The sequence below is a fragment of the Schistocerca americana genome, chromosome 8 (genome assembly GCF_021461395.2).
Source record: "Schistocerca americana isolate TAMUIC-IGC-003095 chromosome 8, iqSchAmer2.1, whole genome shotgun sequence".
In the NCBI taxonomy this organism is placed as follows: Eukaryota; Metazoa; Arthropoda; class Insecta; order Orthoptera; family Acrididae; genus Schistocerca; species Schistocerca americana.
The window spans coordinates 171046335-171074067 of NC_060126.1; the positions used below are offsets into that span (position 1 = coordinate 171046335).

Here is a 27733-nt window from a genome sequence, read left to right on the forward strand (position 1 = left end):
GCAGTACAGGTACAACTACAATAAAGAATTTTTCATTATTGCCACCAGTACCAGTGTTCAGTGGGAAACCTGAAGATGATGTGAAGGAGTTCTTTCATAAACTTGAAGGTCCCGCCCTGTTAGGATCATGGACAGATTCCGATAAGCTATTGGTTGCCAAATTAAGAATTCAGGGAGTAGCACAAGATTTCATTAGCGCAGAGCCTACTTGCGTAAAAACAGAAGATAACAATGAGTTTAGAACAATTGTTGTTCAGAGATTTAAAAGTAAAAATACGATCAGATTTCACAGAGAGCAGCTAAATGCATTCTCTGAAAATTATTTCGAGCAGTTAGTTAATGAGCCCACGCGAATAATAAAAGGTTGTGAAAACACTCTTGACCTCTTAGCAACAAATAATCCTGAGTTACTAACGAGCATCAAAACCGATATAGGGATTAGTGAACACAGGGTTGTTGTAGCGAGATTGAATATTGTAATCTCCAAATCCTCGAAAAATAAGCAAAAAAATATACCTATTCAAAAAGAAGATAAAAATTCGCTTGAAACTTTCCTGAGAGACAATCTACATTCATTCCAAATTAATAATATAAGTGTACACCAGATGTGGCTTAAATTCAAAGAAATAGTATCGGCAGCAATTGAGAGATTTGTACCAAATAAACTAACAAACGACGGAGCTGATCCTCCTTGGTACACAAAAAATGGGTTAGAACACTGTTGCAGAAACAACGAAATAAACATGCCAAATTTAAACAGGCGTAAAATCCCAAAGATTGGCAATCTTTTACAGAAGCTCAAAATTTAGTGCGGAGTTCAATGCGAGACGCTTATAACAGCTTCCACAATGAAACTTTGTCTCTAAACCTGGCAGAAAATCCAAAGAGATTCTGGTCGTATGTGAAGTATGTTAGCGGCAAGAAACAATCAGTGCCTTCTCTCCGCGATAGCGATGGAGATACTATCGAAGACAGTGGTGCCAAAGCAGAGTTACTAAACACAGCCTTCCAAAATGCCTTCACAAAAGAAGATGAAGTAAATATTCCAGAATTTGAATCGAGAACAGCTGCCAACATGAGTAACGTAGAAGTATATATCCTCGGAGTAGTGAAGCAACTTAAATCACTTAATAAAAGCAAGTTGTCTAGTCCAGACTGTATACCAATTAGGTTCCTTTCTGAGTATGCTGATGCTTTAGCTCCATACTTAACAATCATATACAACCGTTTGCTTGACGAAAGACCTGTACCCAAAGACTGGAAAGTTGCACAGGTCACCCCAAATCAAGGAAGGTAGTAGGAGTAATCCACTAAATTACAGGCCCATATTGTTAATGTCGATATGCAGCAGGATTTTAGAACATATATTGTGTTCGAACGTTATGAATTTCCATGAAGGAAACTGTCTATTGACACACAGTCAGCATTGTTCCTCTGAAACACAATAGCTCTTTATTCACATGAAGTGCTGAGTACTATTGACAAGGGATTTCAGATCGATTCTGTATTCCTGGATTTCCGGAAGGCTTTTGACACAGTACCACACAAGTGGCTCGTAGTGAAATTGCGTGCTTATGGAATATCGTCTCAGTTATGTGACTGGATTTGTGATTTCCTGTCAGAGAGGTCACAGTTCGTAGTAACTGACGAAAAATCATCTAGTAAAACAGAAGTGATTTCAGGCGTTCCCCAAGGTAGTGTTATAGGCCCTTTGCTGTTCCTTATCTGTATAAACGATTTGGGAGACAATCTGAGCAGCCATCTTCAGTTGTTTGCTGATGATGCTGTCGTTTATCGACTAATAAAGTCATCAAAAGATCGAAACAAACTGAAAAATGACGTGGAAAAAATATCTGAATGGTGTGAAAAGTGGCAGTTGATCCTAAATAACAAAAAGTGTGAGGTCATTCTTGTGAGTGCTAAAAGAAACTCGTTAAACTTCGGTTACACGATAAATCAGTCTAATCTAAAAGCTGTAAATTCAACTAAATAGCTAGGTATTACAATTACTAACAACTTAAATTGGAAAGAACAAATAGAAAATGTTGTGGGGAAGGCTAAACAAAGGCTGCATTTTATTGGCAGGACACTTAGAAAATATAGCAGACCTACTAAGGAGACTGCCTACACTACACTTGTCCGTCCTCTTTTAGAATACTGCTGCACGGTGTGTGATCCATACCAGATAGGACCGATGGGGTACATCGAAAAAGTTCAAAGAAAGGCAGCACGTTTTGTATTATCGCGAAATATGGGAGAGAGTGTCACAGAAATGATACAGGATTTGGGCTGGAAATCGTTAAAAGAAAGGTATTTTTCATTGCGACAGAATCTTCTCGCGAAATTCCAATCACCAACTTTCTCCTTCGAATGTGAAAATATTTTGTTGACACTAACCTACATAGGGAGGAATGATCACCACGAAAATGAGGGAAATCAGAGCTTGTACGGAAAGATATAGGTGTTCGTTCTTTCCGCGCACTATACGAGATTGGAATAATAGGGAATTGTGAAGGTGGTTTGATGATCACCAGTTAACAGTGCAGCCAGATGACCAAGCAAAAACTTCATTTGTAACAGCAACAGGAGTATACAAGTATCTTCATATGTCATTTGGACTTCGTAATGCTCCAGATACATTTCAGCGCCTGATGGATTCAGTTTTACAAGGGCTCATCCCAACACAAGCACTTGTTTATCTTGATGATATAATAATTTTTGGGGAAAACATGAAGCAGCATACTGAGAGACTACAAGCTGGTTTTGAGTGTGTAAGAAGCGCAAACCTGTCTTTATCAATAGATAAATGTCATTTTGCACAAAGTAAAGCTAACTACCTTGGTCATGTTATAACCAGTGAAGGTGTTCGACCTGATACAAAATTAATTGGAGATGTAAAGAATTTTCCTGAACCACAGAATTTGAAAGAACTACAATAATTCTTGGGATTGTCAAATTTCTACAGACAATTTGTAGCCAGTTATGCTAATATAGTATGTCCAATGACACAGCTACTGAAGAAAGGAGCCATATTTAATTGGTCAACAGAGTGCACAGAGGCAATGGAAGAACTTAAAACTGCTCCAACTACAGCTCCAGTGTTAGCCTATTCGGATTTCAGTAAACCTTTTATTCTTTCAACAGATGCATCCAATTTTGCCATAGGTGCAATCTTGTCTCAAGAAGTTGATGGTCATGAACATCCAATCTCATTTGCTTTCAGACAATTAAACAAAGCAGAATGTAATTATACTACTCCTGAGAAGGAGCTTTGTGCTTTGGTTTTTGGTATAGCACATAACAGATGATTCTTAACAAGAAGAGAGTTTACGGTTGTTACAGATCATGCTGCACTTAAATGGTTATTGAGCTTAAAGGATCCAAGTTCCAGATTAACAAGATGGGCATTAAGTCTGAGTGAGTACCAATTTAAGGTGATTGACATGGTAAACAACATGTGAATGCTGATGCAATGAGTCAAAAAGTCTATGTTTGTGTTACTATAAGTTGAGAAGAAGAGTTATAGGCAGCTCAGGAAGAAGATCCACAATGCAAATTATGGAAAAATGATCAATGTTTTGTCGAAATAGATGGATTATTGTACAAAATCACTAGTAAAGGAAACCACGTAGTTAATCCAGAAAGCATGAAAGAGCAAATCATGAAGAACAACATGATTCAAAGAACTGCAGTAAAAAAGCAACCAACATTAAAATTGCTCAAATGTTCTGGTGGCCGAGCCACAAAGCTGACATTTTCGAGTTTGTTTCACAATGTGATTCCTGTAACAGACGGAATAATGTAGGAAAAAGTAGAGCATCATTGCAAGAACTGCCAGAAACAAGTAAACCATTTGAATGAGTAGGACTAGACGTCGTAGGACAATTGCCTAAGATTAAAGATGGAAACAAATATATATTGACAGTGTTAGATCATTTCTCTAGATACCTTCTCATGATAATAATACCTGATCGGAGCGCTTAGACTATACCTAAAGTTTTTGTAAAAGAATGTATTCTTAAGTTTGGATCACCATTAAGTATAATTAGTGATCAAGGAACGAATTTTATGAGTGAATTACTTAAACAGACTTGTAAGCTCATGCAAATAACTCAATTAAGGACTACACCAGCACACCCTGAAGGAAATGGAAGAGTCAAATGAGTCCACAGAACAATTATTAAAATGGTTAGTCATTACGTGAGCAGCAAACACGACAGTTGGTATGTCTGTTTACCGTACTTGGTTAGTTGTTACAATGCTAAAATGCTCAGCTCAACTGGCTTAAGTCCATATGAGATCGTCTACGGAAGAAGAATGCATTCACCCTTGGACTTTGCCCGATCGACTGCCAGAATCGGCTATGAACACATAAGGGATCTAGCATGCAAGCTAAAGGAAGCATGGAAGGGAGTGAAACAGCGAAATCATCACTCCTTTCTTCAGCAAGCAAGACAACACGACCGCCAAGCGGCAGTGCCACAGTATTGAGTTGGAGATCTTGTGTATCTGAGCAACATGGTGTTAAGGAAGAGTCAAGTTGAAAAGTTTAAGAAGTTTTGGAAAGGACCATATCCGATCTTGGAGGTGTTGTCGCCAGTCACTCTTAAGCTCCAACTGCCCTTTCGTTCGATTGTCGTTCATGTCAGTCGTGTAAAGCTATGTCTGGGTAGATTTCCCTGTAGTATCGCAAGATGACGAGGACCAACTGAGAGGCAGACCTGCTGTTCTCAAACCCAAGAAACGAGAATTGCGAGGTCACAGTCCAGACTTCGAGGCCGAGGCATCGCGACGTTCCGGGCGATCATGTTCCATACACCTCTACAATTTGCGAAAACGTATTTAGTGTGTGAGGGTGCAATGCGTGTGTTTATTTCGGCCATGTGCTTATGTGAATGTGTTGTGAAAATTTAGTACTGAAGCTATTGCACGATTGTACAAGTGAAACTAAACCTTTTATTCCACAGGTTACCACAAGAAACTCATTTATTTTATGTTCATTGGTAACTCTAGTATTTAGAACTAATTAACCATGTTCATTTTTATTGTAATGTTTGCTGTGATAGGGTATTCTGCTAATGCTGTTGTAATAGTACCACAGAGTACAGGTGTTTTGTTTGAACCACAATCAGACATGATAGTTTCGACAAGCCATGCAGAACTTGTATTCAAGTACAATCTGAGTGAAATCCAGCAACAGTTCAATTCTGTAAAGAAGCAAATTGATCTAATTCGTTTTGTTAAAGGTAATGATACAAATTTGGAAATGGGAACATCTTGGTTTAATAACTGGATCACAGCCAAAATGTAGGTAGAGTCTACATTTGCTAATTATGAACAAGAGATTTAATGTTTTTTAAAGCTTTTGCCACATAAACAGTTAGACAGTCAGTGAGAGCGCATCGCTAGTTCCTGCTGCTACTAAGGCCAGTACACCGTTCGCTTGTTACATATTTTTACGAGCTTCAGTGTAGTGGATAGGAGCTGTGATTGTTGTGTACAGATGCGAGCTGAGCTGGCAACCTTTCGGTCACATCTTCAGGCTGCGTTGGCTTCCGTCACACAGCTTCAGGCTGCTGCAAGGGGGAGTCACTGTTGGGGATTGGATGCGGGGATGCGAGGGACGTCGAGCACGTCCCACGTGTCCTCCGATCGGTCCACTGCTGTGACCTCCCCAGATACTGCCTGCACTGAGATTGACCCTTCACCCGTGGTCGAGTGGGAGATCATTCCAAAGTCTGGCAGGCAGCGAAAAACTTTCCATGGGGCCGATCGTAGGACCTCCCCAGTTCGTCTGAGCCAGATGCAGTTGTTCACCCCGTTCCAGAGGAAGCTTCTCGGCCCGCAAGGTCTGGGCATTCACAGAGGGTGGGTTTGCTGGTAGTTGGGAGCTCCAGTGTTAGGCGTGTAATGGGGCCCCTTAGGAACATGGCTGCCAAGGAGGGGAAGGAAGCCAGTGTGCACTCTGTGTGCAGTCCGGGGGGAGTCATTCCAGATGTGGAAAGGTGCTTCCGGATGCCATGAACAGTACAGGGTGCAGCCAACTGCAGGTGGTGGCTCATGTCGGTACCAACGACGTGTGTTGCTTTGAATCGGAGCAGATTCTGTCTGGTTTCGCGCGGCTAGCGGAAATGGTAAAGACTGCCAGTCTTGCTTCTGAGATTAAGGAGGAGCTCACCATCTGCAGCATCGTTGATAGAACCGACTGTGGTCCTTTGGTGCAGAGCCGAGTGGAGGATCTGAATCAGAGGCTCAGACGATTCTGTGACCGTGTAGGCTGCAGATTCCTTGACTTGCGCCATCGGGTGGTGGGTTTCCGGGTTCCGCTTAATAGGTCAGGAGTCCACTGCACACAGGAGGCGGCTACACGGGTAGCAGGGGCTGTGTGGAAGGGACTGGGCGGTTTTTTAGGTTAGGGGTCTCAGGGAACCACAGAAGGGGCGGGGCGTCCATCAGAAAGTGGGCAGGTAAAACATGGTAAGGTAGTTGTAGACACGATTGGTATTGTAGTTGTAAATCGTTGTAGCTGTGTTGGGAAAGAACCAACTGAAGCTCAAATAGTTGTAGGTACAGAGAGCTGGCTAAAGCTGGAAATACGTTCAGCCTAAGTTTTTTCAAACGCTCTAACAGTGTTCAGAAAGGATAGATTAAATACAGTTGGTGGTGGAGTATTTATTGCAGTCAGAGGTAGTTTGCCTTGTAGCGAAATTGAAGTAGATAGTTCATGTGAAATAGTACGGGTAGAGGTTATACCTGACAATCGGACTAAACTATTAATTGGATTGTTTTACCGACCCCCCCGACTCAGAAGACATAGTTGCTGAACAGTTCAAAGAAAATTTGAGTCTCATTTCAACTAAGTACCCTGCTTATAGAATTATAGTTAGTGGTGACTTCAATCGACCCTCGATATGCTGGAAAAACTGTGTGTTTAAAGCCGGCAGCAGGCATAAAACATAATCCGAAATTGTACTGAATGCTTTCTCAGAAAATTATTTTGAACAATTAGTTCATGAGCCCACTCGAAATGTAAATGGTTCCGAAAGCATACTTGACATTTTAGCAGCATATAATCCTGGACAAATAGTGAGTGTTGTGGCGAATACAGGGATTAGCGACCACAAGGCAGTTGCTGCTAGGCTGAATACCGTAACACCTACAACCATCAAAAAGAAACGAGTAGTATATCTATTTAAAAAAGCTGATAAAAATGCTCTTAACCCCTTTTTAAGAGACAATCTTCACTCCTTCTGATCTGATCATGTAAGTGTAGAAAAGTTGTGGAATGTTTCAGAGAGATAGTATCAACAGCAATTGAGAGATATATACTTCATACATACATGGTACTGATCCCCCATGGTACACAAAACGGGTCAGATCGTTGTTGCATAAGCAACAAAAAAAGCATGCCAAATTTAAAAGAACACAAAATCCCCAAGATTGGCGAAGTTTTACAGAAGTTCAAAATATGGCACTTACTTCAATGTGAGATGATTTTAATAATTTCCGCTACGAAATTATGTCTCTAAATCTGGCAGAAAACCCAAAGAAATTCTGGTCATACATAAAACACATCAGTGGCAAGACACAATCAATTCCTTCACTGCGCGATAACAATAGTGAAGTCACTGATGACAGTGCCACTAAAGCAGAGTTATTAAACACGGGTTTCCAAAACTCCTTCACCAAAGAAGACAAAGTAAATATTCCTGAATTCCAATCAAGAACAACTGCCAAGATGAGAAACATATAAGTAGATATCCCCGGTGTAACAAAGCAATAAAGGCAAGGCCTCTGGTCCAGATTGTATACCAGTCAGGTTCCTCTCAGAGTATACTGATAAAATAGCTCAATATTTAGCAATTATATACAACCACTCGCTCACAGAAAGATATGTACCTAAAGACTGGAAAACTGCTCAAGTCACACCAATACCTAAAAAGGGAAGTAGGAGTAATCCGCAGAATTACAGGCCTATATCACTAACGCCGATTCGCAATAGCGTTTTAGAACATATACTGCATTCAAACATTATGAAGGACCTCGAAGAAAACAATTTATTGACATATAGTCGGCAGGGATTCAGAAAATATCATTCCTATGAAACACAACTAGCTCTTTTATACTCATGAAGTAATAAGTGCTATTAACTAGGGCTGACAAATTGATTCCATATTTTTAGATTTCCAGAAGGCTTTCGACACCGTTCCTCACAAGCGTCTTCTAATCAAACTGTGTGCCTACGGAGTATCGCCTCAGTTGTGCGATTGGATTCATGATTTCCTGTCAGAAAGGTCACAGTTCGTAGTAATAGATGGAAAGTCATTGAGTAAAACAGAAGTAATATCCGGTGTTCCCCAAGAAAGTGTTATAGGCTCTCTATTGTTCCAGATCTATATTAACGACGTAGGAGACAATCTGAGTAGCCATCTTAAATTGTTTGCAGATGATGCTGTTATTTACCATCTTGTAAAGTCATCAGATGATCAAAACGACTTGCAAAATGATTTAGATAAGATATCTGTTTGGTGCGAAGAGTGGCAATTGACCCTGAATAAAGAAAAGTGCGAAGTTATTCACATGAGTACTAAAAGAAATCATCTAAATTTCGATTACGTGATAAGTCACACAAATCTGCGGGCTGTAAATTCAACAAAATACTTAGGGATTACAATTTCAAATAACCTAAATTGGAACGATCACATAGATAATATTGTGGGTAGAGCAAACCAAAGACTGCGATTCATTGGCAGAACACTTAGAAGGTGCAACAGGTCTACCAAAGGGACTGCTTACACTACGCTTGTCCGCCCTATTCTGGAGTACTTCTATGCGGTGTGGGATCCGCATCAGGTGGGACTGACAGATGACATCGAAAAAGTACAAAGAAGGACAGCTCGTTTCGTATTATCGCAAAATAGGGGAGATAGTGTCACAGACATGATATGTGAATTGGAGTGGCAATCATTAAAACAAAGGCGTTTTTCGTTGCCACGGGATCTTCTCATGAAATTTCAATCGCCAGTTTTCTCCTCTGATTGCGAAAACATTCTGTTGGCACCCACCTACATAGGGAGAAATGATCATCACGATAAAATAAGAGAAATCTGTGCTTGCATGGAAAAATTTAAGTGCTCGTTTTTCCTGCATGCTGTTCAATAGTGGAACGGTAGAGAGACAGCATGAAAGTGGTTCATTGAACCCTTTGCCAGGCACTTTATTGTGAATAGCAGAGTAATCATGTAGATGTAGATGTCGATGTAAAACTTCAATTAGGTGTAAACATGCCTGGTTTGATTTTTGAGGGAGTATCATTTGTACTGTATTTCGTACTTTAACTAGTTGAGATCTACTGGAAGTTAAAGGCAAAATATTAGCTCTTGAACAACAGTCCAGTACAGATTCAACTAACCTCTCTAATGAAATCATCCATTTTAAAAAATATGCAAAGAACCATTTCTAACCACACAGTTTTCATTGAACAGATTGTAAAGCAATTTATCTCACGTTTCCACATAATTCATAATGAAACGAATGCAAATATCCAAGAACTATTCAAAGGATTAAATGCAGTGTGCACACACTTAGATTAAAACACTTTTTGTTAAGGATTACTGATGGTTTATCAAATGTTAGAATTGATGCCCTTAACTTAAGAACAGCCTTAGAAGGTAGTTCAGATGATTGTTTGAGCAGTGTACTATTACATCCAGAACAATTTTTACAGATCCTACTATCAATTGAGCGGAAGTTAGATGCAAACTATACTCATGTATAGTTATTTGCTAACTCTTACAATTTATATGATTACTATACGTTAACCACCACAAACTCTTTAATGATTGAAGTTGAATTAACTGTTATTGTTTCTATACATCAAAGCATAATTTTGAAATGTATGAGATTTATACTTGCCCTGTGAAATGGTGACAGGCAGGTATTCATGTAAAATACCTACCTGATTATCTATTGATCAGCAAGGATCGAAGGTATTTTGTGTCCCTAAATGAAAATAATTTGCATATGTGTAAACGTAGTCATAAGTTAATTTGCCCTGAATCGGCAGTATTCTTAGATAGTAGAGTGCACAGCTGTGAGAAAGACTTGTTTATAAATCATCCCCCAAGAGATGATTGCCCTAGAATTTTAATGCATCTTTATCATCCATTTGTTAAACGATGTTCTGAAGGTATAATTTTTTCATTTAACTCCACTCTTGATGTCACATTTACATTTAAAAATTATGATACACCTGAGCTACCCTTTACACTCAAATTGAATACTAGTGGATTAATCTTGAATGCCACACATTGTTATTTATCGTGTGAACTATTTTATATGCCTAGTGTATTGCCAACTGCATTTTATGCAACTGGACATTTGCCATTAACGAGAATGTTATTTGTGTATTACAATGATTACATATGGAAAGCATTCCTTATCAAGTTTTTCTGAAGACAATGATTTAATTAAGGATATCCATGAAAATGTAATTTCTTACAATAAAAAGTTAAACTTCATTGAAGCAGCAAATAGAATTAAGTCCTTTGATTCATCCATTAATGTTAATGCATACTTGATTGTCAGTATTGTGTTTTTATTGCTTTTATGAATTTTGACTTTTGTGAACAGCATTTGTCATGTATGAAATTGTCATCCTGAAGGCACGCTTCTCTGTACCGAACGTTACTGTGTCTGTAAATGAAATACATGTTGCAATGTTGAAATAAATACATAGCGCGCAGAGGTCATTTTGAGCCACCTATGGTTGCTCTTTTTCTCTGGGGAGAGTGATGTAAGGGTCTACGGGTTGCATGCAGCCGTATGGTGCGTAATGAGTGCTCACCAGCTGACCTATCTGGAATACTGACAATTTGCTTGGTCAGTACACATGCATCCAGCCGCAGTGCAGGGAGTAAGCGACTGGCCGCCGTCCACAGCATGCTGGATAACTAGCGCAGTCTTGGGCATGAATATGTCTCTTTTCCTTAGCTCACCATGGAGCCTTTCGATACGACCGTAATTAGCCGCTGTTAGGATGTCAGACACAGTGATGATGGGTGCATGTAGCATGTGTGTTTTATAATCACCCTTTTGTTAATAAAACTATTTAAACTTACTTTTCGGTGTTCGTGTATTACCGTACCTCAAGGACTCACCACTTACAAATCCTGACAAATATTTCGTGTAATTATCGTCCGGGGCAACAACACAAACAATATATCCATATTAACTTGGGTCAGACGATATGACTGGTTGGCAAACTGGGTCTTGTGAACCATATTATCAAAGGAACCAGCAAGACTACAGAAGGCAGAGTTCTAAAACTTTTTAACATAATTATGTTGTGCTGCACTTGATCCTGTGTGGTTAGGAGCCAATATGGCCCGGTAAACACTTGGCAGAAGTTTGAGTGACATGAGGGATGCTAACTGCATACATGTTGCTCTTCATCCTCGAGGTAGCCATGGCCTTGACAAATAGCCAACACGTATTCAGAATATATCGTTTTTGTGAAATACAACAAGTTCTTTATTCTAATGAAGTAATGAGTGCTGTTGACCGGTGAAGTCAGATGAGTGGTGTTGACAGGTGAAGTCAGATGGATTCTGTATTTCAGATGACCTTTGACACTATTCCTCACAAGTGAGTTCTACTTAAATTGTATATATTGTGTGTCTAGATTCGTGATTTCCTGTCAGAAATATCAGAGTTCATTGTAATCAACGAAAGTCATTCAGTAAAACAGGAGTAACTTCTGATGATTCCCAAGGAAGTATTAGATATCCTTTGCTGTTCCTGATCTATGGAAATGATTAGAAGACAATGTGATCGGGCCTCTTAGATTATTTGCAGATGATGCTTCATTTACCATCTTGTAAAATCATCAGATGATCATAACCAAGTGCAAAATTATGTAGCCAAGATATCTATGGTAATTGACTCTAAATAATGAAAAGTGTGAAGTCTTCCACATGAGTGCTAAAAGGGATCTACTAAGTTTCAGTTATACAATAAATCACACAAATCTAAAGGCTGTGAATTCAACTAAGTACTTATGGATTATAGTAATGAATAAGTTAAATTGGGATGATCACATACATAATGTTGTGTCTGAAGCAAACCAACTACTGTGCTTTATCAGCAGAACTCTTAGAAAATGCAACAGGTCTACTAAAGAGACCGCCTACAGTATGCTCGCCCGTCCTCTTGTGGAGTATTGCTACATGGTATGAGATCTGCATCAGATAGTGTTGATGAAGGACATTGAAGAAGTTCAGAGGACAGCTCATTTTGTATTATCAAGAATTAGGGAAGAGAATGCCATAGATTTGGTATGCTGGTTGGTAAGTGGGGAGAAATGAGCAACATAATGAAATAAATCAGGGCTCACATGGAAAGATTTAAGCATTCCTTTTTCCTGCATGCTGTTAGATTGGAATGACAGCGAAATAGCTTGATGGTGGTTCAATGAACTGTATGCCAGGCACGTAATTGTGAATTGCAGAGTAATCATGTAGATCCAGAAGTAGATTAATCTTCGTATGTTAAGGGTGTAGTTCCAAATTACTTGTAGGTGTACTTCTGTCGTAGTGTTTGCATATTTTCTTGCAAGTACAGGTATGTCACTTCTTACTCCTAACAGAAACATTTTGATGATGACCAGTGGCAAAAATTAAGGGTGGACAGCAAGAAGAAACGGAAGTGTAATGTTATACCAACAATATTCTCACATACTGAACTAAAATTTCAAAAGGCAGTCTAGGAAATGCTACATAGCTTTGTTACATAGCAAAGATGCTGCTGACTCTGTGGTAGAAGTGCAAGATACTCCACAACCACCTTCCCAGAGTAAGTAAATTTGCCTCAGGAAAGCCTTTGAATAGCAAATTCCATTATAAAGGGAATTTGTTTGTGCTGTTGAATGATAATATATGTGAAGAGTGAAAACTCATACTAACACCATTGATTAAGAAACAGCCATTTCACTGCACATATCATGTAAATCATTTGTATGAGGGAATTTTGTTATGATTCCGAGCATGTTAAAGAATTTGTATGAGATGCTACTCTTCTCCTCCAGACATTACCTGGGGCTCAGGATAGTGGTATCATACGAATTCGGCAGTGAAATAGTTAAGACCAATTATTGCTCTACAATATGCTTTGCTTAATTTGCTTGGCTTTATGGCTGGCATTCGACAGCTTAGGTTTCAAGGTAAACTTGAGTCAGTGTTGGAAGAATTTACTACATTTAAAGGCTGATGAGTTTTCACAAAAGAAAACAAAAACCACTTTAGTTGGTTTTGATAGAGGATATCAACTCTTTCTTCTCCATCTTTTTTATTTATTTGTCTTACCAGGGTGTATTTGTAATATATTATTCAGACAAGGGCTAAACTGTAGTGATTTGTTCTTCATTATTAGATTGCCCAAAACAAATGTAGCTGAAAAATTATCTATGTTAGTGAATAAGAAATTGATTGTTTAACAAGAGAAATCCCCAGTCCTCTTTGCAACAATTCCATTTACTATAGAGTTAATTAGTTGGAATTCCAGTTGATACCTACATCGTACATTAATATCATAAAAGTCTGCTCTGAAACTTGGCTAGTTACCTAATGGATGAAATAAAGTCTCCAATAATAAACTAAATTTTCCAAGTATGGGCTCTAGAAGTGTAAAGCTATTAAGACTTGTTAAAATATACAAAATAATTACTGACAAGTGAGATTGAAGAGGTGTTTCTTTGTAATTATATTTACATTCATATTGCACAAGTTACAAAAATATATTTGCCTACAGTCTCAGCAGAGATACTATTTTTACTGTATTGTCTGCAGACAACTCAAGCTCTACATTGTTCCGTAGTGTTGTATCCTGGTTTACAGAACACAATTAACACATATTCAGCAAAACTATAAAAATAGTGTTGTCTACCCCTTTTACAATAACAGTTAGCACTTCCTGTGTTATAAATTTTAGGGAATTTCTTCATATTCCTGTTTTTGCCTTGGAGTGGAAAAATTGTTTGTCAAATGATGAACTGATAACCTCTGGAATGTGGCATTTTGAAGAGCCACTGCAAGGTGCATAACAGATGTTGCTTTGTATCACTGTCATGTGGAATTATAATCTGGGGTAACTCATTTTTGAGAAAATAAGTTGTTACTCAACAAAAATGTTCTGTAAGAATAAAATGTGTTCACTCATGATGGCTTTGTGTACAACTTTTTTTAGAATTTAGATTTGTTAGATTTTTATGCACCAGCATCACAGTACAGCAGATGCAATAAAATCTTCATGTAATGCACCCACAGTATTTTGGATGATGTATACTATCCTTTCATTTTCTGGAAAAGTGCTGGTGTATTGAAGACTGCTGACTGTGAGACACACAGTTCGATAGTAGATGGAAAGACAGTTAATGCCTTCCAAATCTTTCTGGGCCCACAGCAAATCGATATGTCAAGAAACTAGAGAAGATTTTATGATGCTGAGAAACCCTCATTTCACAGGGCATATTTTCCTTCATGAAATATATTGTAAATAATTTTTAATGTTTAGAAGGAATAATTACATCCTTAATCAAGAGTGCCCATACTTGTTTTCTTTCAAGAAAATGGTTTAAAAGTCAGTGTTATGCAAATTTTTAAAATGATTGGAACTGGAGCTTTCTTTATGGCTACTTAAAAGTTGCCTTTCATTTTCCAGAATATTAAAAATACTCCATAACCCAAGGTCTAGGCCCCTAACCCTTACAAAATATTGTATAGGCACCCTTGTTCCTAACAACAATACAATTGGGAAAACTTTCCTTCATTACTCTGCATTACAGCTCTTTTTATCTCAGAAAAGAGTGAATAATGCTGCTAGCTAATTCTTTGTACATTTATCTAGTGATATTAAATATCTGATATATGGTGAACATAAATTTGAACGAAAGCTAAAAATTAGCTTTTGGGCAGCTCCTTATGTTCCGCAGAATATTGCTTATTTACAAACGTGTTCATTTAACAAGGACGTGGTATATATTTAATTCATTTATAATTGCATTATATACTCCATAAACACTGGGAAGTGTGTAGCAGAGGGTAATTCATACAGCACCACACATTGGGCTATTGTCTTCTTTCATTAACATATGGAGCATGTGAAGAGTTAATTCCTAAACTTCCCTGTGCACACTGTAATTAGTCTAATCTCGTTTTCATGGTCCTTTGGAAGTTATACATAGGGATCTGTAGTGTATTTCTTGATTCCTCATTAAACACTACTTCTTGGAACTTCATAAATAGGCCTTCACAAGGATAATTGCTGCCTTATCTACAAGTTTATTCCAAATCAGAGTTTTCTGTAATGAATGAATGGCCAGCTTTCACCTGACTTGCATCTTCAGATTTAAGTTGAGGAAAGGAAGAATCAGGCTCCACAGTATAAAATTACACTGTAAAATGATTCCAATAATGGTATTACAAATTACAGTAAGATACCATGAAGTTATTCATTGTAGTTCTTCAAAGTGCTGTTTGTCAGTAGTTGTAAAAAAGTAACATAAAACTACATTTAAAATTGGAGGAGATGCAATGAGGAAAGTTACACAGTCGATCGCAAGACACACGTGCAAGTCAGCATCCTCAGTATAAAGATCACTTCATCATAAAATAAAGAGAATTACTAAATCAAAAATACATTAAAGTTTTCTTGAAATCTTCATCCATAATGAATAAAAGTTTCAAAAATACATTGTCTTAACAAATTCCAGCATGTATCGCGTATTACAGTATAAAACTAGAAATATAAATGTAATACAGTTTTACAGTAAATTGTGCATTTTGTATTTGTTTGTAATTTCTTAAGACAGAAAGTGTGAAATTAACAAAAACATTTATTTGACATAATTTGAGGCTTCTATCTGTAAAACACAATTTGTGTAGTTGGATTTATTTAAGAATAAAGAATGAGGACTCTTATTTTATTAATCTATCAGGTAGACCTTACGGATTGGCACTCTTTGATTTTCTACATACTTATACGATTTGAAATACAATGCCTGGACATAAACCTCCTAAAATAGCACAACACAATTCTCAAAATAACTAAAAAAGACTTTGAAGATTAGAGAATTTGCAAATGCTGTTACATACAAAGCATTTATAACTTATTAACATAGTTGCTGGTAGCTTCAAAAATGTGTAGCAGCGAAAAAGCCATGCAATTTTATGTAATATCTCTGGTTTGAATCTCACTGGTGACATCATTTTTTGCTTTGATTTGAATACCACATGAATTAAGAAATAGAAATGTTAATTGACAATTATTGAATAGTCATTTTTAATAAAAATAATTTTTTAATTGTTAATTACTGCTTGTATGAAAAAAAATTAATTTTGACACAGGCATGTAAAATGGTATATTGAGGGAAAAAAAGTAAATGTTAATAATTGTTCAATTTTCGGAATTAAGAGTATTTTATTTTCTATTTGGAGTTTTTCATTTTAGTACAAAATTTTAATTTATTGTGATTACTAGTATTTTCATGCAAGTAGTAATTAAAAAAAAGACATTATTTTTATTGAAAGTTATGATTCAGTACTTGTTGATTAACGCTTCCATTTGTTAATACTTTACTTCAGGTGATCATGTGCAGAGTACCATGTGCAGCTATGAGGTTCTTCTTCTGCTGGATTCTGTTTTGTGCCATCTATAACCAGTCACACACACTCAATGCTGATCTACAGCAGAGCCTCATGGATTCCATCTCTCCGCCCTTTCTTTGGTCTTCCTAGTGGTCTTCTTGCACAGGGAGTAAAATCCATGGATTTCAAGGGCCATTGGTGTTCATTCATCCGAGCGACATGTCCTGCCCTTTCTAGCCGCTTGCTTCTCATCAGGCCTACTGTTGTTGTTGTCGTTGTGGTCTTCAGTCCTGAGACTGGTTTGATGCAGCTCTCCATGCTACCCTATCCTGTGCAAGCTTCATCATCTCCCAGTACGTACTACAACCCACATCCTTCTGAATCTGATAAGTGTATTCATCTCTTGGTCTCCCTCTACGATTTTTACCCTCCACGTTGCCCTCCAATGCTAAATTTGTGATCCCTTGATGCCTCAGAACATGTCCTGCTAACCGGTCCCTTCTCTTTGTCAAGTTGTGCCACATACTCCTCTTCTCCCCAATTCTATTCAATACTTCATCATTAGTTATGTGGTCTACCCATCTAATCTTCAGCATTCTTCTGTAGCACCACATTTTGAAAGCTTCTATTCTCTTCTTGTCCAAACTATTTATCGTCCATGTTTCACTTCCATACATGGCTACACTCCATACAAATACTTTCAGAAACGACTTCCTGACACTTAAACCTATACTCGATGTTAACAAATTTCTCTTCTTCAGAAACACTTTCCTTGCCATTGCCATTCTACATTTTATATCTTCTCTACTTCGACCATCATCAGTTATTTTGCTCCCCAAATAGCAAAACTCCTTTACTACTTTAAGTGCCTCATTTCCTAATCTAATCCCCTCAGAATCACCCGACTTAAATCGACTACATTCCATTATCCTCGTTTTGCTTTTGTTGATGTTCGTCTTATATCCTCCTTTCAAGACACTGTCCATTCTGTTCAACTGCTCTTCCAAGTCCTTTGCTGTCTCCGATAGAATTACAATGTCATTGGCGAACCTCAAAGTTTTTATTTCTTCTCCATGGATTTTAATACCTACTCCAAATTTTTCTTTTGTTTCCTTTACTGCTTGCTCAATATACAGACTGAATAACATCGGGGAGAGGCTACAACCCTGTCTCACTTCCTTCCCAACCACGGCTTCCCTTTCATGTCCCTCGACTCTTATAACTGCCATCTGCATTCTGTACAAATTGTAAATAGCCTTTCGCTCCCTGTATTTTACTCCTGCCGCCTTCAGAATTTGAAAGAGAGTATTCCAGTCAACATCGTCAGAAGCTTTCTCTAAGTCTACGAATGCTAGAAACGTAGGTTTGCCTTTCCTTAATCTTTCTTCTAAGAAAAGTCGTAAGGTTAGTATTGCCTCACGTGTTCCAATATTTCTTCAGAATCCAAACTGATCTTCCCCGAGGTCAGCTTCTACTAGTTTTTCCATTCGTCTGTAAAGAATTCATGTTAGTATTTTGCAGCCGTGACTTATTAAACTGATAGTTTGGTAGTTTTCACATCTGTCAACACCAGCTTTCTTTGGGATTGGAATTATTATATTCTTCTTGAAGTTTGAGGGTATTTCGCCTGTCTCATACATCTTACTCACCAAATGGTAGAGTTTTGTCAGGGCTGGCTCTCCTAAGGCCATCAGTAGTTCTAATGGAATGTTGTCTACTCCCGGGGCCTTGTTTCGACTCAGGTCTTTCAGTGCTCTGTCAAACTCTTCACGCAGTATCGTATCTCCCATTTCATCTTCATCTACATCCTCTTCCATTTCCATAACATTGTCCTCAAGTACATCGCCCTTGTATAGACCCTCTATATACTCCTTCCACCTTTCTGCTTTCCCTTCTTTGCGTAGAACTGGGTTTCCATCTGAGCTCTTGATATTCATACAAGTGGCCCTCTTTTCTCCAAAGGTCTCTTTAATTGTCCTGTAGGCAGTATCTATCTTACCCCTAGTGAGGTAAGCCTCTACATCCTCACATTTGTCCTCTAGCCATCCCTGCTTAGCCATTTTTCACTTCCTGTCGATCTCATTTTTGAGACGTCTGTATTCCTTTTTGCCCGCTTTATTTACAGCATTTTTGTATTTTCTCCTTTCGTCAATTAAGTTGAACATTTCTTCTGTTACCCAAGGAGTTCTACTAGCCCTCGTCTTTTTACCTACTTGATCCTCTGCTGCCTTCACTACTTCATACCTCAGAGCTACCCATTCTTCTTCTACTGTACTTCTTTCCCCCATTCCTGTCAATTGTTCCCTTATGCTCTTCCTGAAACTCTCTACAACCTCTGGTTTAGTCAGTTTATCCAGGTCCCATCTCCTTAAATTCCCACCTTTTTGCAGTTTCTTCAGTTTTAATCTACAGTTCATAACCAATAGATTGTGGTCAGAGTCCACATCTGCCCCTGGAAATGTCTTACAATTTAAAACCTGGTTCCTAAACCTTTGTCTTACCATTATATAATCAATCTATCTGATACCTTCTAGTATCTCTAGGATTCTTCCATGTATATAACCTTCTTTCATGATTCTTGAACCAAGTGTTAGCTATGATTAAGTTATGCTCTGTGCAAAACTCTACCAGGCGGCTGCCTCTTTCATTTCTTAGCCCCAATCCATATTCACCTACTATGTTTCCTTCTCTCCCTTTTCCTACTCTCAAATACCAGTCACCCATGACTATTAAATTTTCGTCTCCCTTCACTACCTGAATAATTTCTTTTATCTCATCATACATTTCTTCAATTTCTTCATCATCTGCAGAGCTAGTTGGCATATAAACTTGTACTACTGTAGTAGGTGTGGGCTTTGTGTCTATCTTGGCCACAATAATGCGTTCACTATGCTGTTTGTAGTAGCTTACCTGCACTCCTATTTTTTTATTCATTATTAAACCTACTCCTGCATTACCCCTATTTGATTTTGTGTTTATAACCCTGTATTCACCAAAAGTCTTGTTCCTCTTGCCACCAAACTTCACTAATTCCCACATATCTAACTTTAACCTACCCATTTCCCTTTTTAAATTTTCTAATCTACCTGCCCGGTTAAGGGATCTGACATTCCACGCTCCGATCCGTAGAACGCCAGTTTTCTTTTTCCTGATAACGACGTCCTCCTGAGTAGTCCCCGCCTGGAGATCCGAATGGGGGACTATTTTACCTGCGGAATATTTTACCCAAGAAGACGCCATCATCATTTATCCATACAGTAAAGCTGCATGCCCTCGGGAAAAATTACGGCTGTAGTTTCCCCTTGCTTTCAGCCGTTCGCAGTACCAGCACAGCAAGGCCGTTTTGGTTAATGTTGCAAGGCCAGGTCAGTCAATCATCCAGACTGTTGCCCCTGCAACTACTGAAAAGGCTGCTGCCCCTCTTCAGGAACCACACGTTTGTCTGGCCTCTCAACAGATATCCCTCCGTTGTGGTTGCACGTACGGTACGGCCATCTGTATCGCTGAGGAACGCAAGCCACCCCACCAACGGCAAGGTCCATGGTTCATGGGGGAGGCCTACTATGTTTGTTGTATTGTAGGTTTCATCCAGCTCACAGTTGTGCCAGACTCTCCCTTCTCCAGCGATCTCATTTTATACTACGCACTAGATGCTCTTTAAGATTTTTCGCTTGAAAATGAGAAGAGTGGGACTCTCAAATGGGTATGAGTCTTGCTCATCATCAGATACTCAGTCTTTGCTTGATTTACAAGGAGACCAATTCTGCTTGCTGCTGCCCCAACACTGTTTCTCATATGCTTCACTTCTTCTGTAGATCTGGACAACACGGATACATCACTGGCATATGTGAGATGTGTGACTTGATTTTCTCACCCTGTACTTTGATTCCTGGTGGAAAGCTCCTCTCATTATCCTTTTGAGTGCCAGGTTGAAAATAGCACACCATGTGTTTGTCTCAACCCTTAAAGCTCTTCGTGACTTAGTTCCCGAGCTTCACTTTACCTTTGGCATCAGTGAGACAAGCTCGAACTAGAATGACAAGTCTCTTGAGCATCCAGACTCTGTTGGGCAATTCATTGGGCTCTCCTGGTGGATGCCGTCATATGCCTTCATAAAATGTAGGTCTTCTCCATACTCCCACACCTTTTCAATGAGTTGTTGCAGCACCTAGAAGTTGTCGACAGTCAACAGCTCTTTCTGAAACCCCATTGATTTTCAAGAGTCACTCCTTCTTTAAACAGATGGATTCTATCATGTATATACTTGGACAAGATCTTATAGCAGACGCTACGGAGGACAATTCCTTTGTAGCTGATGCAGTCCATTTGGTCGCATTTCTTGTGTATAGAGCAGATGATTGCTGTCTTTCAGTCTTCTGGGATCTCCTCCTTTCTGGATTCCACCTTTTCCAGGGCTCTTGGTCTTCATCAGCTTCATTATTTGAATCTTTATTTCCTCCAGTGTAGGTGGTGGATAATTTAAATCTACAGTGTTAGAAGGTTGAAATTCAAGCACACCTTTAGGTTCATCACAGCTCCCTGAAGTGTTGTTTCCATTATTTCCATCTCTCAGCAATGTTGAACTCATTGTTGAGTGTGGTCCTATTATTGTCCTTAACAAATTTTTGGCTGCTGTGGTATCCCTTTATAAAGAAGTTAACTTTACGTTACATCTTTTGTACCTCTTTCCCCATGAAATCTTGTTAGGCTTCCCCTATCATTCCTTTGATGTACACTCTTTGCTCTCCTTGGGATTGTCGAGCTACTTCTCTAACTTCTTTGAACTGTGCTTTGCGTTGAACAAAATATGTGCCTCAAAGCCAGTTCTTTTTGGCTCCTTTTCTCTTGGCTAATGTCTTAATGCATTCATCCCCAAACCAAGTCTTCTTGCCCCTTATCTGCTTCTTGATGGCTGCATTTGCCACCTTAGTTACTGTGTCCTTGATTTCTCTCCGCACGTCTTACACTTTCCTTTTTTTAATCATTCTCCTGCAGAATTTCAAAGTGGTTGCTGAGATAGCTTTGATATCTCTTAATATCTTTGAGTGCATCGACGTGATAGCATACTACTTTCTTAAGATTGTTTCTGACCCTGGATGTGTGTTGTATTTGTAGCCAGCTGTCTTCTAGGAAGTGGTCACTACCGTTTTCTGCACCCCATGCCGTTTTTACATCCCTCACCCATTTCTTTGCTTGGATGTCAATTGCAGTGTGATCTATCTGATAAACTGTTTTACCATCTGGTGACACCCAGGTTCCTTAATGTACATCCTGCCGCTGGAAATTTGTGCTGTTGATGAACATCTCTTTTGATGTTGCAAATGTTATGAACATGAAGCCATTGTCATTGCTGAGTTAATGTAAACTGTGTCTTCCAATTGTTGAATGCAATACACCTTCTCTTCCACTTCAGTATTCATATCACCCAGTAGGAATTTAAAATTGCTTTTGCAATGTAGCCCATGACAACTTTCAATTCTGCATGCAGTATTCATCTTTCACTTGGCATGTGCTTTCTTCTGTATGTGCTTAGCAGTTCACAAATGACATTTCACATATTGTCTTGCTTATTTTTAATCCAGCGATTCTAGGGGCCACTGATAAAAATCTCTTACCCAGTTGATGTCGCCGGCCACTGTGGCTGAGCAGTTCTCGATGCTTCAGTCTGGAACCGTGCGACTGCTACGTTCGGAGGTTCGAATCCTGCCTCGGGCATGGATGTGTGTGATGCCCTTAGGTTGGTTAGGTTTAAGTAGTTCTAAGTTCTAGGGAACTGATGACCTCAGATGTTAAGTCCCATAGTGCTCAGAGCCATTTGAACCAGTTTGTGTCCTGTCTCACCACTTCCATAAAAGATTGTATAGTTCTTGACACTGGTGATACCAGTATTCTCCCAACATACTTCCTGTAAAGCAACTAAATCCATGCTATATCTTTCAATGACTTTGACTAGGTTGACTGAAGCATCTGGTCCGTATAAACTATGAATATTCCATGTTCTATGTTCTCACACTTCTTGTCCGTTTTGTACTATCGGATTCCAAGGCTTCTTGTAATTTGTTTACTGTTAACAAGTTTTCTGTGATAGGGGTAACGCTTGCCAACTCCCAATCTGGAAGACCATTGTTTTTGATTTTGGGGTAACCTCCCCCCTGGATGAATTGCTTTCTCTAGAGCCGTCACAGTTCATATCCCCTTTTCTCAAAAATGTGAATGAATGAAGGACAGTGAATAGGAAGATATGATGTGAGGCACACTCCCAGAGACCTGTCCTGCTTGGTAGACCCTGCAAGTAGCATTATCCCCATGTTGTTCAAACATGCAACCCTTTCCACTCGCGTAGACAGTACTACTATAAGGCGGTGTCTCTTGAAGAGGTCTATTTGTTAATAAGTATTGAATCTGAACAAAAGTGAAAAAAAAATAGGTAGTTGCTACTGGTGAAATTCAAGCCAGAAACTTCAGGTTTTGAATACTTTTATGCTACGTATCAAACTACCAATGACTATGTTAAGAAGTTGCAAATGTTTGTGCTCACAGATTTTCCATTCTTCAAAGGCATATCTTTTTAAAGGATTGCATTGTACAAATTGATGTGTCTCAGTGGACTCTAAATGTTATACCTATGAAGAAAATCAAAGACTTCCACTCCGTAATGTCTCCTTGTAAGGTAAAAATGAATAAAGAAATATAGTTATAAAAGCTATTGCGTGATTTCATCTCAAATCAAGCAGTTCATGTAAACTCATGGTCATGAATTTCTCTGGAAAAAATATATATTAGACCTCTATATCATGAGTGTAAGAAATAGAGTATTTTCGTTTTATCTTAATTTTTGTAAATGGTACAGCCCTTTGAAAAACATATATTTTGTAAATAACTCTTAAAACAGTAGAGAACAAAAAAATTATAACTAATAAACCAAAAGTAATGGAGACCTGCCAGATGTTTTATGTTAAAGCTCCTTCGAAATGTGTTGAAATTTAATTGACACCCGTGCACTTATGGGCTTCCTTTAACTTACAAACTTAAGAAATCTAAGTTTTTTTCCACTTAATATTTGTTGTAACTTCAGTAGTCACAGAACACTAACTTTTCTGCCATATTATCAAATACTACCGATGTAATTATAAACAGTATCTTCCCTGCTTCAACTATCTGTATTATGTAAATATTTATTACCAAAAATTTAAAAAATTGCATTTTTATGAGATTTTACGAATTATTTACTCGGAAACTCCTGTCCAAAAGTATTTGAGAATTACACAAAATATTGTTTAGTTAATATGGTAGTATTCAGTAAGGGCAATATATTTCTGTGTAAAGTGTTAAAAATTTGTCAACATTCTGCACATTTCACATCACTAAATTTCTTGTGTAAAATATGCATGTTGGCAGTGCTCTTTCCGTTATGCATCGAGTTTTTGTTTGGTTTGAACTTTTTGTTAGATACGTCAATGACGAAATGCAGTAGTGAAAGAGTGAGGTATGTGAACAATGCAAAAAGACACAAGAAGATGGTGTTCAAGAAAAGTGGAAAATGCTTCAGAATCGTTAGAAATCTGTCAGAGGTTTTGCAGAAATATCTTGGTCCTCAAATAATGGTATTAGCATCACATCCATTTTGCAGGAATTGCTATGCTCACTACAAGAAGAAATTTAGTGACAACCCATCTGAACAATCACTATCTCTAGAGTGTGAAGCTGAAGACGACAGTGCAGACAGTGCACATGTTTATATTCCTGGGTGTAAAGCTGTTGGTGTGTTGAATATTAGTGTTTCTGCTGTATCCCCTACTATATTCCCCATTAAATATCTAGGAAAGATAAAAAGCACAAAAAGAAAACAGTATGTAAAAAGAAAAGTGGAAGAAATTTAAACAATTTTTACACAAGCAACATCTTCAAAACTTTGTGAAGTGTATAATGTAGATGCACTTGGTGCAGAACCTGAATATGTTTATGAAATGTGATGCTACCTCAGCAGCCACCTATACTGAGAAGGCACAGTTACTGACACTGATACCAGGTTGCTACTCTAAGCAGCAGGTGCTGAAATACATACTCACTTCCTTACATTATTTGATTTCAAAAGCTTGTAAAATAAAGAACTTCTTTGGTGATAATGCTCAGTAAGTGTCTGAAGGTGGCCTTGTAAGCCGAAAACTGGTTAACAATAAAAGTAATATTGTAGAACAAAAGTAAACTGGTGCTTTTCATTTATTATAATGTTGTTCTACCAAGAATCGACGGAAGATTCCCTTAAAATGAGAAAGGTATTTGGGCAAGCCTAGATTCTTACTGTGGGCATCCATTGCAAGACGATATGCTTACTGATGCTCTGTGTGATGACAAAGACTGCAACAGGCAAAGTTCTAACCAGGCTGATGTTATCTCTGGTAGTGAAAATGGTGAAAAAATTAAATAGGTAAAAAGAAATATGACAAGATCAACAGTAGAAGCTTTTCTCCTGATGAAAAAGGTGAACCAGAATTTAAAAATTGGCCTCACTAAATTCTACTTCCTACGACCAAAATGGGTAAAATGCCAGCCAGTGAAGGAAGTGTGCACGTGTATTTACTGCACTATTTTGAAACTTGTTTCTTTGGCCATAAGCAGTGTCACAGGAAAGAAGTACACAGAGATGGACCTGATACTTTTGTGTGTCAGGAGCTGCAAGATAAATGTTGGTTGCAGGAGTGTGCAATGTGTCCTGGTGCTAAAGTGATGACTGTTGAAGCATTAAACCTTCAGAATACTGACAGTGACGTAAACTATGTATTGTGGGAGGGAGGAGAGTTGCTGAAGAAGACAGAAGAGCCAGAGAAGTTTGTTACAGAGGTTAGGCATTTGGTCATGAAAGGAATAGCTCGCCATCATATCTGGAGGTTTCAGAGGTAGGCCATAGCAGAAATAAAATCAGCCACATCCCAGAATCCTGGAACTTTAGTTCTTCATTTCGACTTTGCTGATAACTGGTCTGTTGCTTTGCAGAATGAAATTCAAAGCTACCACAGGCACACATCACAGGTATCAATATTCACATATGTTGCTCACTTCCTTGGATCATCACACTGTTTTGCTATTGTCAGTGATTATCTCATTCATGACAGTGTACATGCATGCTATGCTGTCAGCATGATAATTGATGACTTAGCATCTAGAGGCCATGCATTTCCTACACATGTGACTGATAGTGCAGCATCTCATTTTAAGAACCACTTGCATCTTTATGAGCTTGGTCAACACTGTAGTACATGAATCAAGACAACATCTTTCAACAAGATTTAATCCAGCACAAAGCTGTTGATGTTATAAGAGATGCTACTGGATTTTTACACACAATATCAACTTTAGTAATGAACATGAAACTCTTAATTCTAAGTGAAAGCACATTAAGAGAATTCTGTTTAAAAGATAGGGAAGAGTTGCCTGCTGTGAAGCCTGTGGTAGGATATCAATCAAGTCACTACTGGGTTGCAAACGGGAGTGGCATACATACTGCGAGAACAGTTCTCCATGAAATGCATCCTGTTACTTTGTGTGAAATGCAGAGACCACAGTAGACATTAGAAGACTTTGTAGCGATCCATTTCATTTCTTGTGTGTATGACAATCAGTGCGGGGGTGGGACAGATAATAAGTGTGTCTCAGGAGCTGCAAGATATGATATAAACATCTCCTTCATAATACCTCATGGTCCTGCTAATGCTTTCAAATAGCCATCTTCAACAGACCAGTGTGCAGTTCCCATTTTCCAAGTACTGCTGTTGGTGGATCATCCTTGTCCGATTGCAAATTCAGCTTGGCTTTACAAGTTCAATGAGAAGCAGATGAAAAAAAAAACTCTTTTCAACAGTGCAGTGTTGATTGTTACATTGTAGGCAGTTTTAGTTCATGGAAAAGTAGTAAAATCATGACAGAGGACAATAATAATTTGTGAATATCATCATAAAAAGAAAAATGGGTATAAATATTCTATATATCTAATGTATGCTATAAAATGCTTTCGAATAAAATTGTGAATTGTATTTCCACTCACTTACAATGCTGTAAAATAATTATTTTGATTCATAAATACCAGGTTTGCATGACATTTACTTAAAATTAACAGTCAATTTAAATATTTAAATGCTCATGACTTTTTGGCCTTTATAGTAGAGCTAAGTCTACCTAAAATTTTTCTCACATTTTGTATAGACAAGTATTTCCCATACTCACTGCACATTCCCTGAGTAGAATGACCAACTAACATGTGGTATTGATAGTTCTGATGCCACAGCGTTGGTGCACACTCGTAGGTTGGCACTACGAGAGTGGATGAACTACGCCAACCACAGCACCCTCTAGCTGACACTTTGGAGCTCAACGAGTGCCGCTCTGCTTTCTGCCCAGTTGATCAAGAGCAGACGACCTAGCAACTTAGCTTCTACTTGTAGGGGGGCTAGCCATTATAGACTTGGCCTTTGTTAGCTTTGATACATGAACGGCTTCCCACCTACGTGCTCATCTGTACCAAAAGTTAAATAATGTATTTGTATATGTTTATACACCAGTAAAGGTGCTTTAACTTTACTTGCAGTACCGAAGTACTTTAGCTCACCTGCTTCTACTCGCTTCCTTCATTCGGCCTATTTCACAGATCTCAGGAGCAGACACATGAGCTGCTTTTCAGGCGGGATACAAAATAACGTACCATGAAATTTTTAGAACATTTAAGATGGGGTTTTGGAGAAAATAATTACTAAAAACCAAAAAATTTCAGGTTCTTCCATATTTATGTACAAATATTTTGACAGTTTAAGTATTTCATGTGCAATGTCGTAGCTGACAGTTAGCAGTCCTTCCACTTTATTATTTCTCAAGACAGTTTGACTGTTCATATTTTCAAAACATAATTTTGAAATTTGCAAATAGTTACAAATTTTCATAGTTTATTTTAATGTTCTCATTTAAAGAAATGTGTAGTGTTTTAACAAATCACCAGAAAATCAAAATATTTTAGTTTTGGAGAAGTATCATGCGGAACTTCGACATATTTTTTGTTCAGCAAACTTTGAAATACTGATGTGACACATTCACTCGTGCCCTGT

At 38.3% G+C, this 27733-nt stretch overlaps 1 protein-coding gene across 4 annotated transcripts in view; it reads left to right on the forward strand.

Moving 5' to 3' along the window:
* Positions 1-27733, forward strand: part of LOC124545347 (ankyrin-2-like) — a 102125-nt gene that overhangs the window by 29710 nt on the left and 44682 nt on the right. The window contains exon 2 of one of the 4 annotated variants that reach the window (XM_047124247.1): positions 12647-12852. The exons of the other annotated variants lie outside the window; for them this stretch is intronic. The gene's annotated coding sequence lies outside the window, so the exon portion shown is untranslated. The remainder of the gene's footprint in view (positions 1-12646; positions 12853-27733) is intronic. 4 annotated transcript variants of the gene reach the window in all.